Genomic DNA, 14,316 nt, shown 5'->3' on the forward strand with positions numbered 1-14,316 from the left:
AATATGCTTCATCAACATCTGTTTGCAATTGGGTGCTCATTAGAAAGCAAGCGTCATGCTTTTAGTACCTATTTTACAGTATGTTTATGTTTGTATAGTTTGGAATCCCCATATTCAAAAGAACTTGTTCAAACCCATATATGGAGCTAGGTGAGTTTGCGGTGTTTGGTATCATTAATGGTACGGTATGATCCATTGATATTTCATCTTTGTTACAGTGTTGTATAAATTTACACTGGTCTTCACTTCAAATCAATTATAACCTTCCATTGTCAAAACTGTCTGAACTTCAATGACTTTTTTACAATATTGTCAACCTGTACCAGATCTCATTCTCTCGCTGTAGACAGGCCTCTCTATTATTCTTTTCTTATTAACTGTTATTTAGATACCTTATTCTGTTCTAACCATAATATGCATTTAAGTCTCAGTTGTATTCGTATTTGTGCAACTGTTAACTTTTTCTTTGTATATAATTCTTTTGTGTAGCTATGTAGTATCTGTTTTAAACTTCCTTTTCAATTTAGCTTAGTGGCAGTCTAACTTGCTTCATCAATGGCAGTAATACATGTACCATAGCAAAATACTATTGTACCACTGACTGTGTTGCAGTAGCATGCATGCATGTGCATTGAACTAACATCCACTAAGCTATTAAACCCTCAGCAACACTCAGGCTACTTTCACCTCTCACTGCATCAAGATATTCTAACAGCTAGAACAGTAAAGTAACTACTCTGATAGAGTATTTAATGCTTTAGAGCTTAGTCATAACTTTTGCCCTGCAGTTAGTTTGTAGTTTAAAGCATGGATTTTAGAAACTGTGATTATTAATTAAACTTAGCCTAAAATCCAACCTCATGCATGCAGAGCTTCTAAATTCTCAAATTATCTGGGCCATACTATTGGATGCCTTATTCTATATAGCTTAGTCGTCTTGACCCAGTATTTAATCATAATAATCACAATCATTTTTTCAGAAACCTCTTTTCAAAATTCTAGATCTGCCATTGACACCTTTACTGTCACCACTAATTACCTAAAAGGCTGAAATGTTATTTATCTTTGCCAAAATTCCACATGTCTCCCCAAAGGCATCGGAGTAGGTGGGACCAGTGAGATCACGCTTTTTGGCAGGAATTTAAAAAAAAAACTTGATGAAGCCAAAGCTAAATGTAGTGAACATACAGTACCTATACTTTCCTGGGGAACATGCCCCCAGATCCCCTAGACTAGCTTCCTTCAACAGCATTAGAACTGAACCTTACCACTTTCACTGATGCCCCTGCTTCCTGAACTGCTTACCTAGATATGTATAGTTATCACTTCAGGAGTAATATGTGACTATATAATTATTCAGTTTATTTCTTCTGACATCAATTGCAATAGTTATATTACTATATAGGTCAGCATTTTGGGATAAAGTTAGATCCACAGCAATCGTTTCATATTATCATATATATGTATACTTTACACAACTATTTAATGCTATGGCAATGTTCAATGCTGACACCTGCCCAGCACGTAGAATAATTAGTTTAATAGGTGTACATGCAGAATAATCAAAACTGCATTAAAATTAAACTGTAGACCACTTTGCAAACCATTCACCCTCCTGTCTGCCAGACCATAATCATATACGTATGTGACTGGGCCTGCAAAAACAGGGTATGTGGGCACAGACTACACCCCATCCAGCCATCATACTAAAGGTAATATCTCAGTACTGAAACAGAACATTTGCATTCTGTAACTTGCATCATAAAGACAATTAAATGCTTACTAAGTGTTAAGAATTTCATTGTCATTGAATATGCTATGACAATGAAATTTTTAATAATTGGTATATATCAAAAGTTATGAGTCAAGGCAGTTTGAAAAAGTAGGCAAAAATCATGTGGCCACATGCACTGTTTTCGCAGGCCTGGTCACATAAATTATAATCATTTTTAGAAACCCATTTCCAAAATCCTAGATCTGTCACTGTAGAGATTGTAAGTTCTGCAATCCTGATCCCTGAAATTCACACATTCTTCACAATGGATACTTTACACAGTCCATTGAGGACACTGATTTTGGATGTCCTAGAGACAATCATTATCAAAAACAGTTGTGTGATTGCTTAAAGTAAAGTAAGCAAGATTCTAACAAAATACCATTATTTTTGTCAACTTAAGTGTGCATGCTCTTGTGCTTGGATGTTTCAAGAACACCACAAATTCCTGGACTATATATATATATATATATATATATATATATATATAGCACTTGTACTAGTTGATGCCAGCCAGCACAATAACTATAATATATTTCACAGTAAACACACACGCATAAAGTAATGTGTACATGATTGTAAGGCAAACTAAAAAGATTCTTAAAACAAATAAAATGCATTTTAAATTTTTTGCCAGGGAAAAACCTGATGATTACCAGGAAAAAAACCCTGTATCTATTTAACATGTAGATGTATACAAATCAAAATTTGGGGAAGTTTTAACAATAATGTCAAATAGCAATTTTATATACTTCGGAGAGGCTATCAACTGCATCATCTTCAGACACAGCTGCCCATCCAAGATTTTTACTTTTAGTAGAAGCTAATTTCACCCATTTTATAATTTCAGTCAGAAACGTGCTTACAAATTGCCAATATTTTAGTGCTTCTTTCGGGATTTCATTAGAAATGCACCAATTTTTGTAAACAGTTTTGTAGTCTTTATAGGTCACCCATTGAGCATTAGTATCACTGTTTCGGAATCTAGCATTGCTTTCAACTGAAACTGTGCATACTTCAAACACAAGCTCTTTGGAGTGTAACCAAGTGTATTTTCTCAGGAATTCAGGTCGATGGATCTTAATGTAATGATCTTTCCCTGATGATATATGGTCATGATCAGCATCAGTATACTGTACATGTGCACAGCACCCACATAGATGCTCACATAAAAATGATTGTGGTGACTTGTTCCATGTAGAAATATTTGATTTTGGGTCTACAATTTTACTCATCACCTTGTCTTCTAGTGTTTTGAGTTCTTCTGTTAATGACTCAACAAAAACTTCACAGCCTTACTGTGACTATATCTTGCATTTCATCAAGGTCAATTTTTAAGACCTTGGAAAGCCTAATGTGGAACTCATTTAACCATGGATGTATATATGTCCAACTTTGCCATTTTCATCAAATTTTTCTTCTAGTTGTTGGTCATTTAATTGCACTTTAGTTTGTTTAGCATTTAAAGACAATTCTTTTAACTGCTTCAAAATTTCTTGTCTATGATTTTTCTGCAAGTCTTCAAGCTTGAGGTGACATTCTTGATTGGTTTTCACATATTGTTTTGCCTCATTGCAATTGATTCTGTCCTCTTTTAAGTGATTTAATCGAATTTCATACCTAGCCTTCCATTGCACAAGCACTAAATACTCACTGTTTTCAAAGAACTCTTGTATTGATGTAAATGCATTGCCATAATTTTCATTCAAAACAGTTTCTGCTTTTTATTGCATTCAGCCACCACTGCAGAAATTTGATCAGGAGGACAATTACTCACTTTGTTTCCAGTTTCATATTGCCATTCCAGTAGCCCACAGTGAAGCAACCATGTCCACTTACTAAACCTTGCATCTAGCTCATTGTAAGCAGTTATTTCTAGTGCGTTCTTGAAGCTGAAAATATAATTTTCTTGGCAAACTGCAATCCAGAGTTTCTCTACTCTTACTTGAAATGCAGCAAAGTTTGAATAAGGTTTGGTCTCATCCGCAAGAGAAACTAACGCAGATTTTAGATGTAGGGCTTTTTCACTATAGCCTGGATTTACTGGGGCCATAGGTGGATCACCTTTCCGCAAACCAGGAAAGTATGCTATGTCAGTAGCCTCTTTAAACATTATGACATCTTGAAAAGAGTGATATTTACCTTCACAGTTTTCGAGTCTGCCTTGATATTTTTGATGCCCAAATTTGGTCTGCTTGTCACCTGATACAGCAGGTACATTTTGGTGCACAAAGTGACACCTAAGCTGTAAGTCAATATTTTCATTCTAATAAATGCATGTGTAGCAGTTTGTATTATATCATTAAGATCACCAGGTGTTTCTCCAAAGATGTAATGATGCTGACATCAGCTAGACCGATTGCAAATGTTGCCAGTTCATTATCATGTTTGACAGATTTACTAGAATCTAGCCCAGGAGCAGGAAGTCCTTCTGTATCAACTATCAAAATGTAGTCACATTTTGTCCTAGCACTTGATTTCTTTACAGGCAAAAGCTGGAAGAAAGCACCTCTTGTACATCTTCCTGCACTAACATTAAACTGTAGCCCAAACATGGTGTTCAGTAGTGTTGATTTTTCCTGAACTCTGAATTCCAAGCGCTGAAATGACAAAAATATTTTCCCCTTTGTAACATTTGGCCAATAGATTAAGTACAGCAGAAATCCACTTGATTGGAACATGTGAAGCATCGCCATCCATCAATTCAACTGGTTATCCTTCACTGTCGTATGTCAACTACAATCTTCGGGTAACATTGAACATCATTACCACAACAATTGTTTGCAACTTTTGTTTCATAAATTTGGCCCAATTCATGAAAGGAGTGTTCGAGCCTTCTATAAGTTTCTTGCTTTGTTTCTGAATACTGTCACCTACATCTATTAGACGTTCAGAGGTTGCTGGAATATTTCTTCTTTTTAATTCCTGTAAGTCAGTTGACTCAGTTCTTATCTTCTCATATTCAAGACGCATTTCTGGTAATGTTTTTCTAGATCGATCATCTAAATAAAACTTCAACCACTGCAGAAAGAATATTTTCACTAAAGTACTTTGATTTACTAACCCATCAATGAAACATTTCATTAGTGGTGACAAGTTTGATGCATAAACATACTGTTCCTCCTGGGTTTCTTTTTCTTTTGCTCTAAATTTTGGTTGATATCTGCTTTGGTAAATTTGAGGAGTACGATAGCTATCCTTATCATGCTTGGCCCACTGATGCCATAACTTTTGCCCTTGCAGAGGAAGTAGTGCCACTTTAGCTTCAGCAACAGAAATTGGTTCTAATATATCCATTACTTTCTGGGCAAACCCGCATCCTTTTCTGTTATCTAAAACACTTTCATCAATCTGTATGCCAATGCTTTCTGCAGTTGATGCAAATTCTGACAGTGCATGAAATGCTAACTTGTTAGTAGGCTTGTGCCAATTATGCCAGCATAATTTCAAGCATAATAGGCTATCAAAAGCATCAAGCATTATGCCAGCATAATAGGACGATTTTCAAGAATTTTAATTAAAACGTGCCTACTTGTCAGCTGCCATTATTTTACTTTGTATAAGCTTCCGGATTCCACTTGTAATTCCATCATCATTTTTTCCTTGATATCAAACAGTGCGGCTTTACCACACAGTCAACATGTAGATTGATTTAAGCATATAGCAACAAAACTGTTAGTGTCACTGAGAACAAAACACCTGCTGGGGTTGCAAAATTAAGGTTTAAACGTGTATAATGATAAGATCATTGTTGAGATTGTAATACTAGTGCCTAAGTTGCTATCAAAGTGAAGGTAGAGAATTTAGAAATAATCCAAGTGATAGTGGTCATCAAGGTGCTCAACTAGCTGGTAGACAGAGCAGAAAATGTGACCTTCTCAGGGTTTTGAAACAGATCAGAGGCATACGAGATGATAAAAGGCTTTGAAATAAGCTTTGTTTACTAGATTATAATTTGACTGAACCAATCTTGCACACAAGTTATTAATTATATGCTACAAATAGTTGTGATTGCATAAGTTTTCTAGTGCTGCATCACTGCATAGAGCAGCAGATCCACTAGGTGGGTCTAAATGGCTGTTATGTCAGTTATTAGAAAAAGAAACCATTAGAGGAGTTGCATGGCCTTAATGTCCAAAGTTGCAATCAACATCAGCTCACCAGCAACAGCATTTCAATGGCCTGTATAACGGGAAGTTTAGAAAGGTTAAATTTTTTTTGCATTTTTTTAAAGGAATAGGTACGTAGCTGCAAGAACCAACATTACATCTTATTAAGGAAAGCATAAACAAAGTTCAAGTGTTAGTTTTCCACTATATCAGTTAGCTAGCTATAGACCTCAGTATTGCTAGGCACTGGCCACTGGAAGGCAAACTTCACAAGTGAAACCATGAGTCCTGAAGCCTAAGAGAAAATCACTATCCTAGTCTCAGTAAAAACAGCTGAGAAAGCCAACTGGTCATGGCTGAATCTGCAGACCATTTGAATTAGACCAAACAACACAATTCAAGCTATAACAGAGTTTTCGAAATTACAATCAAGCACTTTTCCCAAAATTTAACCTTTCCAAAATTTCCTGCTATATGGCTGGGATTAGTAGGCAATCACACACATTTGAGTGAAATTAGGTGATAGGGATCTTCGCAATTTTAGCAAAGCCAAGGTTTTTAAAGTTATGAAGATATGAGTGGGCAGTCTCTCACTTAGAAAATTATGGCATGCTAGTACCTGTGAATTAACACCTATGTGGTAGTGGAAAAGGAAATGGGACACAAAGGAGAACAAACATAAGTCCATGTCTTCATGATGCATCCACTGTAGCTGCTGCAGTAGGCAAAAAACACATCTTGGACCTATGCGACTTTGAACAGTGATGTTCATAGCATTAGTCATAGTTGAGAGTTATATATGCTTAACTGACAGCATTAGTTATGTAGTTAGTCTGTAGAATTTAGTTTAATGATTTTTTTAAATTCATTGAAAAGTTAAAGTACTCTGGAGTTTGGGTATGCTTAACCTAGACTGCCAAGCTGTTGTCAAGGAAAATGGGTCTGCATGATTTTCAGGTGATATTTCTAGGCAGAAGGGCCTAAACCTTTGTGATTCTTACTATACAGTAGTTCCGTACTGTACGATTATTGTGTGTGCTCTAGGAGGAAGACATATGGTGATTGGAGATTAATGTCATGAAGCTACTATTAATTTCATTGTGAATTTACATTATGCTGTAAAGTTGTACATGTAAGCAGGATATATGCTAGCTGTTACTCCACAAGGTTCATGCATCAAGGTAATAGAATCTCAGTTTGTTGATTACCTAGCACTTTATCCTTCTAGCCATGACACTGAAGTTAGAAATTGCAGAATTTGTAAGGAGGAACAGTAGACTGTTAGTGTTCCTAAGACCAAACAGATAACTTCTGGTGATATTTAGAGTGCTGCTGATCTACTCCATTACATACTGATGGTGGGAAGATTGAGATAGTATACAACTTCACCTACTTTCGATTGGCTCAGTGGTATGTGGTGATACTGAATTCTGTCCAGTTGCAATTTACTCTCTAGCCATGACAAGAGTTTGGTTTTTAGGCAAATAAACTTCCATATCACCAAGGATATGTACCATATTCATAGTAAACTTAGTACGTGAATTCACATTATACTGTTCTTTCTCTGTACCAAATTTCAAGACAATTGAATCACGCATTTACATTTTATAAGTATTTTGCAAAGTGTACAAAAAATCGTGGCTTCTGTAGAACTCTTAAAAATGGCCACCTTTATCTCACGAATGGCTTGAGGGAATTCAATCTAATTTGCTGTGTGGTCCACACTACACACTAGCATGTGTCTTGATGGTAACAACTTCTTGTCCACAGTTTATAACTTATTCTGTGAAAATGTATAGTATTGCAACTCTAACATAGTCAAATACTTTTAGCTACCTGCGCTAGTCATCATGTATTTATTTGTAACTCTCTGATATGAATGCCCATATCTGGGTATATAGATCAGACTAAAGGTAAATGTGACAATTAACATTTTATACTTTACAATTTTATATTGATTGAGTAATTAGTTTTGCTACAAGAATCAAAAGTTACTTTGCATGTCTGCTCACTAAGGTACACAGATAGAAGTTGTGATTAACAAAACCTATACAGTCTAGAATTTGGAATGTGCTGTCTTGTATTGTATCTCGTATGATGTCCAGCTTTTCAGAAAGTTCACCCACACTGACAAGTGAAGGTTCTACTTACAGAATGATTTTTGGCATCACATGCATAAGCTCTCTTCACAAAGTGACAATTGAAATATATCTCCTTTGTTTGTCCTTGTTCTAGCACAGTTTTTGCCAACCATCACTTAATTTAAGATGTTTCAAGATAGTAAAAACCAGATCTCTTCTACACTATAGTTTGGCCCAGGTACAAGTAATGTTCTTCATCTTGCCATAAAAATTTTTTTTGAGGTACGTAGCCTACTCACACATAAATGGCCAGCATGACCTACGTAACTAACATAAAAATGTCTCTCCATTATAGATATTGGCTCATTGCTAAAACTATAGGAAGTACTTATAATGTGTTGTTGTTACTGTCCATATCTGGAAACACCTAGGATACTATGGTTCAAACTTATCACATGGGGAGCCTCCATATATCAGCCTCATACAAAAGCACATCTAACACTGTCACCTGATATACTGCTCTCTTAGTTCTTATATTTGGAGATTGGATATATCAAACAGCCAACAACACTCGGATATTATGTTGTGTTTACATGAAATTTTAATGTATTTTCCTGGACCACACTAAGGTTGTTAGAGCTTCAGACTGGAATATAGTAACTTTTTAATGTAGAAAATATAAAAAAAAAATTATGCCAGTAAGAGTAGCTAAAGCAAAAGCAAGCACAGCTTAAAAGAAATGTAAAAAAAGATTATAATACAATGTCTATCCACACAAAAAACAGCCAAACTGTGAAAAGGTTGTGACTTTCAAAATCCTGCGTGAAAAAGTTGTGAACTCAGTCAAAGGTGACAGCCAAGAAATGGATGACCAGATTTAAGCACTGGAGAGCATAAACAATAGGGAGTGTCTGAATGTCAGGGTATAAAATTATTATAGGTATTATTATTCACCTATAAAATTTTTAAAACATGAAAATTGTTTATCATAGCTATGCCCATTCTCTTGTATTTTAGTTGAGTTTTCAAGTAGTAGGGATCATAGAAATGTAAAGCAAGGAATCAAGGGAGGTCATCTACACTTGCATGAGCATATGATCATGAAGTAGGAATTAAATGTCTACTAGTATATACAGCTGCAGGGTAGATGACCACCGTCATTTCCTTGCTTTTTATTTACTCAAATATAATTTTTTGTATATACTTGTATGTTTAATTTATGACTGGTGAACCAATGTATACTGTAGCTATCAAAGGAAGAATGGTTCTGGCTGGACATAAGTCTATGATGCATGCACCGTAGCTGCTGCAGTTGGTGAAAAGGCATGTCTCTGGATGAAGGAGTTGAACAGTGAAGAAATTAAGCGCATAGCATTAACCATAGTTGAGTTATGCTTGGCTGGAGGCATCACTCATTTGAGAAAATTCAAGTAAATAGGAAACTCCATAGAAACTTTTTAGATGGGTTTGGAGTTGCTCTGGAGGCATTTTTGGGCTTGGTTATGCCTAACCAATACCATTAAGCTGTTACAAAAGAAAGGAAAAGTATATAGAAAGACTGAGTTTTTGGGTGATATTATTTGGGCAAGAAAGCCCAAATCTTACTATGCAGTATTATGTACTGTACTGTATACTTACCATCATAAGCAACCCTATACTTGGTTTCACATATAAAACAACTATTGGCAATTTAAGTCAATCAATTTAAACACTTTCAGCATTGCAATGTCATTACTAAAACTGATTGGCGTTAACATAATTCAAGGTTTGAAGCTATTTAGTAAGAAATGCAAGTCCATCTCTATGCATGGACTCTGTATTACACATTTGTGACCAGATTTCATAAAAGCAGGCTTCCACACACATCCAGATTTGCAACTTTGAAGGACTATAACTCAATGTAGGAACAAGCTATCACTTTCACATTTTGGCCTGTTATTGCATAATGCATTGAAAGAAGTTTGTGAAAATTAATTCTAGGTCTATATATGCAATGTATGGTCGTGTACACTGAATACAGCTAGAATGCATCTGAGAATTAGAAAAGAGCATGTGTGTAATATCTAGTAAACACTCAATACTATTGCAATATTTATAAATTATAGCAAACAGGAGCAAGGATATCAAAAATCAAATTATGCTATAGTAATTGCAATCTTACGAGGGAATAGCTTGTGTACTGATTAATTATGTGTAAAAAAATTATTATGTGTATATTTCAAATTTTGTGAGACACAAAGAAAGGAAATTTTTTTTAGCTAGGAAAAGATCCCAAATAAACAAATGCTAAATATGACCATGCAGATTTCAAAACCAATTCAAATTGCTCATCAGGTATACTCAAACTAATATCACCAGTAGGTAGCTGCACTACCACACTATGGGCTTAGTTAAGGACCTGGCTTGACTAGAATTAGTGACATACTGGCGGATGGCTTGTTATAGTTGGCCAAATGATATCTATGTTCATCTGCTGTGTGTTAGCCACTAAGAAGCCAGCATGCACAGACCTGTAATGTCATGTCTGTGTTTCAACCATGGCCCCATCCAATTTTAAGTCTCTATCATTTACCCACCCCTACCCTCTACCCTTTGTGAACACTCATAACACTATCATTCTCATTAAACTTGTCAAATTTCCATACAAGCAGCTACAAGTATTGGGGATGCTCAGAATTTATACATCTCTTGTATAAATTTTGCATGTATACTCACTGTGCAAGTTGTAATGACATCAATCCGTTTACTGAAACTACCAATGTGTTATTTAGATAGGTTTTCCAAAATCCAGTCACACACCATCCTGTTTTCTTGGAAACATAAGTGAACTATCAGTAGTTTCTATGTAGTAACTAATAATCACTTCTCAACAATGCTATAACAGTCTCAATTGTTTGCTATAAGTACTGAGTCAACAATTTCATAGCAAATTAATCACTTTTCTCATCAATGTCTCACTGTTGATTCTTAGCTACCATTGAGCCTTGACAGATGGAGTTGAAAGTGTTACCAAGACACACGGTAGTGTGACATGCGGCCAAGAAAACCACCACGCCATACCATAGTATATTGACAGGAAGAAAGAAAATGGCATTTTCATGCGTGCATAGCTCCATGGCCCCTTCTCCAAAGCACACTGTAGTTTTTGTATTATAGCTGTCTGCCAGGTAGGGTAAGACACACAGAAAACTTGATTAAATTCGCACCAGCCATCTGCAAGATATGGACATTCAAATGTTTTCTTTGTTTTCTTTCTTAATTAGCCATAGGGAGTCTACAGGGGCTTCAATTTCTTTTCAAAAACTTTGCAAAACTGTTATAAAATGCAGAAGTGTAACTCGATTGCCATGAGCTTTGGTGCAAATGAAATATAAAGGTGAATTAACATTCTAACTTTGCCATAAATATCCATGGAGTTATGAATGTAAAAAAAAAAGACCTCATGGCTACAGGGTAATCTGAGCTTGAGAAAAAACTTGAAAATTGGTGTGTATACATAGGCTGATTGTATGCATAATTTGATGGTTTGAAAAACAATGCAGTTACAGTTGCAGAGGTATAAAGCTAAACATAGAATCATGGATTGAGATACTCTAACAGAGCAGACATAGCAGGGTAAAAAAGGTGCACAAACAGGCCCGTAACCAGGATTTGTGAAAGGGGGGTTCTGCTTTCACACGGTAGGTGTTTACAGCAGCGGGGGTCTGGGGGCACAGCCCCCAGCCGCTGACAACATTTTAATATCTCACTTCTCCTAACTGCATGACCTAAAATTGATAGTACACAAAAATGACTCCAAAGAGTAGTTGTAAGTGTATAATTCTGACTAATCCCTTGAAATCTGACATTTACTTTGAAGTTAATCTCAACTTCAGTATGTGCAGCAACTGCATAGGTTAATTTTAGTATATAGCCATATATAACTACTATAGATAACTAGTTTACAGAACCCCATGCATGCCTGCCCATATACACCCCTGCACATCAGTGAAAGAGCTAGGACTTTGCAAATAATCATGCAGATAGTGTTTAACGTGAACTTCCTTGCTATATAGTTAGCTGGCCAGCACCATCCCAATAACTATTACATGCACATAAGCATACAAAGCAATAACTACCATTTGTTGCCTAGCAACTATATAAAACACAGCTACATCAATACAATTCATTAAGGAGCTACAAACTAATAATTTGGGTTGTCTACGCTTTACTAATAGTAATCTCATGATTAGCCATGACTACACATCTGAAAAATAGGTATAGCATGCAGTGTTCAGATAGGCACATTATAGAAGAAATTCAGCTTGGTCTTGTTTAAAAGTTTTAGCTAACCATGCATGATTAGAGTATTTGAATGACTTTTGTTAGAGCATTTTAGTGACTGTTGTATTAGAGTATTTTAGTGACTGTTCTATTAGAGTATATCAATCTTTTTAGCGAATTTTCATCCCCACCCAGATCAGAGGTGGGGCTTAGCTCCACTTAGGTAACACCTCAGAGCAGCCTACATTGCACTACGTATAGTCCCTCTCTACCTTTCGGGCGCCCACATCTTATACGCCAGCTTATAAAACTTTTTTTTTTAAATCAGTGGTAATCCTGGAAGGGGGTTCGTCCTCGGGTTCGTCCGAACCACTCGAACCCCACCTGGTTACGGGCCTGACAAAGAATGTCGAAAAAATTTTTACCAGGGATCAAACTAGGGTCCTCCATACCTAACATCCACATCCTTAACCTATGAACCACTCAGTGCTATCTTGGCTGTTTACCTCACTCAAATTCTATTTTATAAATTAATCCACACAAAAACAGCCAAGCTGTGAAAAAATGGTGCGGCCTTAAAAAGCCTGGGTGAAAAAAGTTGTGAAATCAAAGGTGGCGGCCAAGAAATGGCTGCAATGATGTTAATGCTAATAAATTTTAACAATGCACACAGCCATTATTAAAATTTTTAGCATTAACATCATTGCAGCCATTTCTTGGCCGCCACCTTTGATTTCACAACTTTTTTCACCCAGGCTTTTTAAGGCCACACCATTTTTTCACAGCTTGGCTGTTTTTGTTATAAATTAATATTCTGGCTGCTTATATTGATAATAATTTACAATTTCATAGATGAAAATTCTACAACATTTGATCTTCATTCTATTAGAGGTCCTCAAATATGTGTGCTCTTTTAGAGTATTACACAAATACATGCAATACAGTATAGCTACATTTACTAGTCTATCTTCAGTAATTATCATTATGTCTGTATAGATGGGAAGAAATGTGAGTAATAACAACCCCCCTAAGTCTGCTATCCCTCTGGGTAATAAAGTAATTGTTTTATCAGATAGCTAATTGTAGGCTGATAAAAACCAAATCTTGCCATCAGCAGGCAGGACAGCTATGTTGAATTGATAGGGTGGAAAGATCATAGTTTTATTCAAGCCCTCCCAGTGTCAGCATGTATAAAGAGCTGTATGCAAATACAAAAGAGTCTAAAGGGAAACTGATACTGTGTAGCTGCAATAAGTCAGTCTGACATTGTTAGCTTCTACTTATTCATGCAGTAATATTAAATCATTAGCTAGCTTGGTACATGTATGCACTTTTAAACAGTTCTTCAAAACCAAATGTGACCGGATTTGACAAAACCAGGCTTCCACACACATCTAATTCTTCGATTTTAACCGCTTGTAACCCTACCACTCAGTATGCCAGTGGAATAGTATATATATAATGGCTATAGTAGACTTACTTCCCAAACGAGAGTTCACATACTTCCAAAAGGATTTCGGGTTTATACAAATATTTTGAGAAAGTCTTTTTTCAAAATCACTTAATCTCAGCTGCCTAGTAGAGCTCTCAATTGATTTCTGCTTTGCGTAAAAGCAGAATAATCAGAAGATAGTCTTGACAATGTATACTGCCTCCATTAATGGTTTTCCCTGTTCTTCAACTTCAAAGCTTCTTTGTTCATATATCAGTATGCTTTATTGCTTATGTGGTTGCACAGCAGGGACACAGGACTTCATAATCTCATCAAAGGTTCTTGAAAAGAAATCTCAAGTTTCATCATCAGTTACGTTTTCCATGTCATGTTCGGCAGTTGATGGAACTCAATGAAATAGCTCTCATTTTGTTAAAATCAGCATGGTAGACATTTAACTTGTGGGCAATATCAGAAGTTGTGCTTTGACAAACATGAAGATCCAAGTTAAATAAAATGCACAAAGGATCAACACTGGTGATCATGAATTGTTTTTACTGTCCAAACATTATTGCTACATATCTTGTGATACATATACATTGCATGATTAGCATAGCCGTTGCTTCTCTGATCATTTCCTAATCTTACATTGAAATT

Source organism: Dysidea avara, chromosome 14 (genome assembly GCF_963678975.1).
Source record: "Dysidea avara chromosome 14, odDysAvar1.4, whole genome shotgun sequence".
Lineage (NCBI taxonomy): Eukaryota > Metazoa > Porifera > Demospongiae > Dictyoceratida > Dysideidae > Dysidea > Dysidea avara.